Source organism: Piliocolobus tephrosceles, chromosome 1 (genome assembly GCF_002776525.5).
Source record: "Piliocolobus tephrosceles isolate RC106 chromosome 1, ASM277652v3, whole genome shotgun sequence".
NCBI classification, from domain to species: Eukaryota; Metazoa; Chordata; class Mammalia; order Primates; family Cercopithecidae; genus Piliocolobus; species Piliocolobus tephrosceles.
The window spans coordinates 200423612-200430427 of NC_045434.1; the positions used below are offsets into that span (position 1 = coordinate 200423612).

The 6816-nt window shown below is 45.4% G+C and overlaps 1 pseudogene across 1 annotated transcript; it reads left to right on the forward strand.

Moving 5' to 3' along the window:
* Nucleotides 1–358: 358 nt before the first annotated feature.
* Nucleotides 359–4847, forward strand: LOC111547532 (annotated as a pseudogene). The gene is made up of 2 exons (XR_004229119.1): nt 359–371; nt 3711–4847. The product of XR_004229119.1 is annotated as a BRCA2 and CDKN1A-interacting protein pseudogene (transcript).
* The last annotated feature ends 1969 nt before the right edge of the window (nt 4848–6816 follow it).

A 6816-nucleotide genomic window follows, 5' to 3' on the forward strand; every position in this document is an offset into this window, starting at 1 on the left:
AAAGAATCCTGTGACTGACAATGAAGATGCTAAGATGCTCAGTAAATATTTGGTGGGAAGGGGGTATGGAAGGAGCTAGATGACCTCCAGAAGCCCTTCCGTTGAGAGAGGCTTTGAGTTGGGCATTGAAGGGGCTGAATTGCTGGTTGTTTGAGGGACAGCAGAACAGAGCGGGCAGTGCAGTGCCCCAGAGTTCCGCCGACTCCAGTTTCCATTCCGGGAGCACTTCCTGGTGCATTTAAATGTGCCCCTGTGTATGAGTGCCTTCAGGGGGTTCCAAAATAGCCTGAAATATAAACAGACTGGAAACCTACTCCTTCTCTTCCTCTCCCTGCTTTTCCTCTCTCCCGGGGTAGGGATGGGGGAAGCTGGTACCGGTGCTGCAGAAGCTCCATTTGGAGGATTTAGAAAACATTTCAAGTTCGGTCTCCTTTTTAAGTCTGGCAAGCCCGCCTGCCTGGGGCACTTTTCCCCCTGAGTGCCAGGCCCAGGTGTGTGGGCAGGAAAAAGCAGCCCATTGTGTTCCAGCTTCGGGTCCTTCCGGTCCTAGGACTTGGCCCCTGCCAGGCTTGGGTTCCCAAGGAAAAGAGGCAGGGAGTGCACTAGAGAAGTGGTGGGAGCTGGCACTTTCCTGCTGATGGAACAGATCCCGTCACGATAAAATTCCAGGCCACAACAATTTATTAAGCAACTACCCCTGGGAGCTAACCAGAGGGACAAAAATCAGGGAACAAAACATGCTTTAATCTGGGATTCAGGATGTTAGCCTGCCATGAACCTGGGGTAGCTGGTTCGAAAGCCAGCTCCCAGCACACCTCCCAAAATTCAGACCCTTGCAGGGCCTCTCCCCTGGACCTGCACAGACTCCATGACTCACTTTTAACCAACAGAACGCAGCAGAAGAGATGCTGTGTGATTTCAGAGGGGAGGTCAGAATCCTTGCAGCCCCCGCTGTCCTTCTCAGGACACCCGCCCTGGGGTGCTCCCTCTAGGGGCCCAGCCACCCGCTGTGGGAAGCCCAAGACACAGGGAGAAATCACAGATAGTATTATGTGTTCCGTAGTGGTTCCCCCACCCCACCCAAATTCATCTGTTGAAGTCTTAACCCTCAGCACCTCAGAATTTCCTAATCTAGGAATAAGGTTGTTGTAGATGTACTTAGTTAAGATTAGGTCATCCTGGAACAGGGTGGCTAATCCAATATGACTGGTGCCCTTATAAATTGGGGAGATTTGGGGCACAGAGACATGCACGTGTGGAGAATGCAATGTGAAAAGAAAGACAGAGATAGGGGTGACGCTTCTACAATCCAGGAAATGCCAAAGATTGCCAGGAAACCATCAGAGCCTGGAAGGTTCTCCCTCACTTGGACTTTGATGTGAACTGAGTCCCTTAAAAAGTCTCCCTTTATTTTTCCTGTAGATCAGCTGGGGCGCCTTTTGTCTTTTGTGACTAGAGGAGTCCTATAACTGACAATGGAGATGCTGAGATGCTCAGTCAACGTTTGGTGGGAAGAGGGGACAAGAGGAGCTAAATGACCTCCAGGGGCCCCTCCTTCTATCTCTAGGAGAGAGCCTGGAAGATTCTCCCTCACAGTCCTCAGAAGGAACTGACCCTGCTGACACCTGGACCTTGGACTTCCAGCCTCCGGAACTGTGAGACAGTGGGTGCTGAGTGATGACCTGACATCTCCTCCCCCTGTTTCAGAAATTTCAAAAATGTGGGTACCAGAGAAAAATTATTTGAGGGTTGACATCAGTCAACCTCCCAAATGGTTCAGACCAAGGTGTTCTTAGCCAATATGGGACATTCTTTCCTTGCTCAGGAAAAAAGCAAACGCGCCCTTAATTCAGTGATGCCAGAGTTGTTCTTTTGCGAGGATTAGGGTCAACACATGGCAACAGAGGGCTACACACTCATCATGTGAGACCAGACTGACCAGATCCTTACTAAATGCAATATAGGATCCTGTATCGAATCCTGGAATGGCAAAAAGGCATTCATTGAAAAATGGGTGAAACCTGAATAATCTATAGTTTACTTAAGAGTAATGTACCAACGGTGATGTCTTGGTTTTGAGAAATGTGCCATGGTAATGCAAGATGCTCACATTAAGAGAAATGGAGTGAAAGGTATACAAGGTCTCTCTGTACTATCTTTACAACTTTTCTGTAACTCTAAATGTTTTTCAGGATAAAATGTTTACTAAACAAAAAAAGCTAGCATTCGCAGTGATGAAACGTGTTTGTCTTTAGACAGGTCAAAGGGGAGTTGGCCAAATCCCTTGTTGATGAGGAGGTCATCCCAAAATCAAAAATCCTTCGCCCTCCCAGGTGACAAGTGGGGTAATAGTTGTTGTTCATAGGGTTATGTCAAAGACTAAATGAAATAAAACATGTAAAGGGCTTGGCATAGAGCAAGGAACATGGCAAGCATTCAATAATCATAAGCTGCTGTTGTTGTTTAGTAAAACCACTTCACTAACAGTATCCCCATGATGCCACATCGGCTGGTGTGAGGAGTTTAGAGCTCTGCCAGCCCACTGTGGTTTTGCTCAAACACACTCTCAAATGTATGAGTTCTCTGTTGCTGAATAACAATATTACCATTAACTTAGTGCGCTTTTTTGCTTATTTGTTTTTGAGACAGAGTCTTGCTTTGTCGTCCAGGCTAGAGTGCAGTGGCACAATCTCAGCTCACTGCAACCTCTACCTCCTGGGTTTAAGTGATTCTCATGCTTCAGCCTCCCGAGTAGCTGGGACTACAGGCACCTGCCACCACGTCTGGCTAATTTTTTTTTTTGTATTTTTAGTAGAGATGGGGTTTCACCATGTTAGCCAGGATGGTCTCGATCTCAGACCTTGTGATCAGCCTGTCTTGGCCTCCCAAAGTGCTGGGATTACAGGCATCAGCCACCACGCCCAGGCAATTTAGTGCTTTTAAAACACATTTATGTCCAGGCACAGTGACTCACACTTGTAATCCCAGCACTTTGGGAGGCTGAGGTGGGCGGATAGCTTGAAGTCAGGAGTTCGAGACCAGCCTGGCCAACATGATGAAACCCCATCTCTACTAAAATACAAAAAATTAACCAGGCGTGGTGGTACACACCTGGAATCCCAGCTACTCGGGAGGCTGAGGCATGAGAATCGCTTGAACCCAAAAGGTGGAGGTTGCAGTGAGCTGAGATTGTGCCATGCACTCCAGCCTGGGCAACAAAGTGAAACTCTATCCCAAAAAAATAAAAATAAATAAATAAAACATGTTGATTATCTCACAGTTTCTGTGGGTCTGGAGTCTGGGCATGGTTTACCTGAGTCCTATGCAAAGCTGCAATTGAGATGTCAGAAAAGGTCAAGGTCTCATCTGAAGGACCAACTGGGGAAGAATTCAATTCCAAGCTCATGTGGTTGTTGGCAGGGCTGAAGTCTTTTATAGTGCAACACCTCTCACACCAAATATGTAGGGGGTTTTTTCCATACCACAATAACCAGTTCTCCAACTCTCCAGATACCAACTAGGTGTCCAGTGATTCAATTCAAGTCTGACACTAACTACTGGGAGTTAACATCTGTCCCCACAGGTTAAGGGCTCTGTCTGGCAAGACTGCTTCCATTCAGGCACCAATTGCAAGTCCTGGGCTTCCTGTACTTCCGACCAACGAGCTATAAATCAGGAGTTCCCATGACCACCTCTCTATAATTTGCTAGAAAGACACAGAGGTAAGCGGCGGGCAGTGGAAAGTGGGGTTCCGCAGTTGCCAGACCCCCTAGTCCAGCGTGATGATGAAGAGGAAGATGAAGTCAAGGATGAGGATGAAGACAATGACAACAGTGACGAGGAAGAGGATGAAGAGGATGACATCACTGACGAGGAAGTGAATACTGAATTTGAAGCTTACTCCCTATCAGATAATGATTATGATGGAATTAAGAAATTACTGCAGCAGCTTTTTCTAAAGGATCCTGTGAACACTGCAGAACTAACAGATCTCTTAATTCAACAGAACCACATTGGGAGTGTGATTAAGCAAATGGATGTTTCAGAAGACAGTGAATATGATGTGGATGAAGATGAGGTTTTTGGTTTCATAAGCCTTTTAAATTTAACTGAAAGAAAGGGTACCCAGTGTGCTGAACAAATTCAAGAGTTGGTTCTAAGCTTCTGTGAGAAGAACTGTGAAAAGAGCATAGTTGAACAGCTGGACAAGTTTTTAAATGACACCACCAAGCCTGTGGGCCTTCTCCTAAGTGAAAGATTCATTAATATCCCTCCACAGATCGCTCTGCTCATGTACAAGCCGCTTCAGAAAGAACTGGTGGAGGCACACAGAACCAATAAGCCATGTGGGAAGTGCTACTTTTACCTTCTGATTAGTAAGACATTTGTGGAAGCAGGAAAAAACAATTCCAAAAAAGAAACCTAGCAACAAAAAGAAGGCTGCGTTAACGTTTGCAAATGCAGAGGAAGAACTTTTCTATGAGAAGGCAGTTCTGAAGTTCACCTACTCAGTGTAGGAGGAGAGTGACACTTGTCTGGGAGGCAAATGGTCTTTTGATGACGTACCGATGATACCCTTGCGAACTGTGATGTTAATTCCAGGCGACAAGATGAATGAAATCATGGATAAACTGAAAGAATATCTATCTATTTAACCCATTTCCAATGGACAGTGATGGGCCTGTTTTTGTAACATTACCAGAAAACTCAGTGGAGATTTACTGAAAAACTCATGACTTTATTCAGATTAAGGTCCTCTACAAAAAATAGGGTTCTGTCTCATGTGTCTGTGACACATTTACAAAATATCAGTTTTTTAAAATTTTGGTCAAATTATGAGTGGTTGATTTAAAAACTTTTCCAAGAAGAAGAAAAACATGGAGTAGTAATTTAAAGAACTTAATTTAAAAACTTCTATTTTTTTATTGAAAAAAAAAAAAAGACTCACAGCACTTAGGAAGGCACTTTACTTACTATTACTGGTTTATTATAAAGAATACAATTCAGTGACAGCCAAATGGAAGAGTTGCATAGGGCAGGGTGTGTCGTGGGAGGGTGCAGAGCCTCCCTGCCCTCTCAGTGTACCTCCCTGGCAGCACCTACATGTGTTCACCAACCCAGATCTCCAAACCTGTTGTTTAGGGTTTTTATGGAGGTCCCATTGTGTAGGCATGATTGATCAAATCATTGGCCATTGGTGATAAACTCAATCTCCAGCCCTCCTTTCTTCCCCAGAGCTCTGGGGGATAGGGCTGAAAGTTCCAACCTTCTCATCTTACCTCAGTCTTTCTGGCAACCAGCCCCAACCCTGAAGCTATCTAGGGAACCCCAACCACCAGTCATCTCATCAGCATACAAAAGACATTCATCACTCCAGAGATTCCAAGGGTCTTAAAAGCTCTTACGCCAGGAACCAAGGACTAAGACCAAATATTATAACAACAGATGCTCCTATCATCCCATCATGCAGGAAATTATAAGCATTTTAGAAGCTCTGAGCCAGGAATCAGAGATGAAGAGTAAATATATTTTTTTAATATTCATCGTATCACAGCAGCATTCAGTTCCTTGTAGGTTGTCTTGCTAGTATTGGCTGTAGACCACCCTCAGTTCCTTGCCAAACGGGCCTCTCCATGGGGCCGCTTACAGCATTGTGGCTGGCTGCAGCAAGCAAGCCAGGGACAGAGGTTACCAGCAAGAAGGAAGTTACAATCTTACCAAACAGCATCCCAGAAGTGACTTCCTGTCACCTTTGCTGGTTAGAAACAAGTCACAGATCCTCCTGCATTCAAGGGGAGGGGATGACACAAGGCATAATAGCAGGAGATAAAAGTAAAAATAAAACTAGGTAAAAATCACTGGGGATCATCTTTTTTTTTGTTTGTTTTTGTTTTTGTTTTTGTTTTTTTTGAGACAGGGTCTGTTGCCCAGGCTGGAGTGCCGTGATATGATCTCAGCTTACTGCAGCCTCAACCTCCTGGGCTCAAGCAATCCTCCCACCTCAGCCTCCTGAGTAGCTAGGACTACAGGCACATGTACCACCACACCCAGCTAATTTTTAAAATTGTTGTAGAGACAGGGTCTTGCTCTGTTGCCCAGGCTGGTCTTGAACTCCTGGGCTCAGGTGATCTTCCCACCTCAGCCTCCCAAAGTGCTGGGATTACAGACGTGAGCCACCATGCCTGTCCCCTAGGGAGAGACCATCTTAGAGTCCTCTGAGCCCAGAAGTGTTGAATCAAGTCCTGGCAGTTGATGAATGCACAGCTGCCTAGTACCATGCATTAAAGGAAGCTGAAGAGGGGCTGAGGTGTCCAGGGACATAGACAATAGTAGCTACATTTACTGAGCACCTACAACGTGCCAGATACTGTCCTAAGCACTTTGTAAATACTTGCTCATTGGCTCTTTCAACAACTCTTTGAGAAAGGGTTGCAAATACCTCCTTAGAGAAAAGGCCCAGTGAGGGTCAGAAAGATCAAGTGACTTGTCCAAGGTCACACAGCAGAGTGGTGGCAGAGCTCAGACTGGGATTCAAGCCCAGGCTGCCTCACATCAAAGTCCTGGCTCTAAACCCTTATGGTGACTTGTCTGTGTCAGCTAGTTGGAAAAAAAAAAAAAAAAAAAAAAAAAAAAGATTTGAATCAATGGCTGCTGAATCTGGACATTTCTCTAAAAATAAAAATAAAGGTCAGTCCCTGTCACATGAGGGAAAGATGAAAGAGCTGGGTGTGTTCAACTGGAGAAGAAAAGGAAAAAGGTCACTTTCGCTGACTTCAGAGCTCTGAGTGGCTGTTGCAGGGAAGAGCAGGGACACTT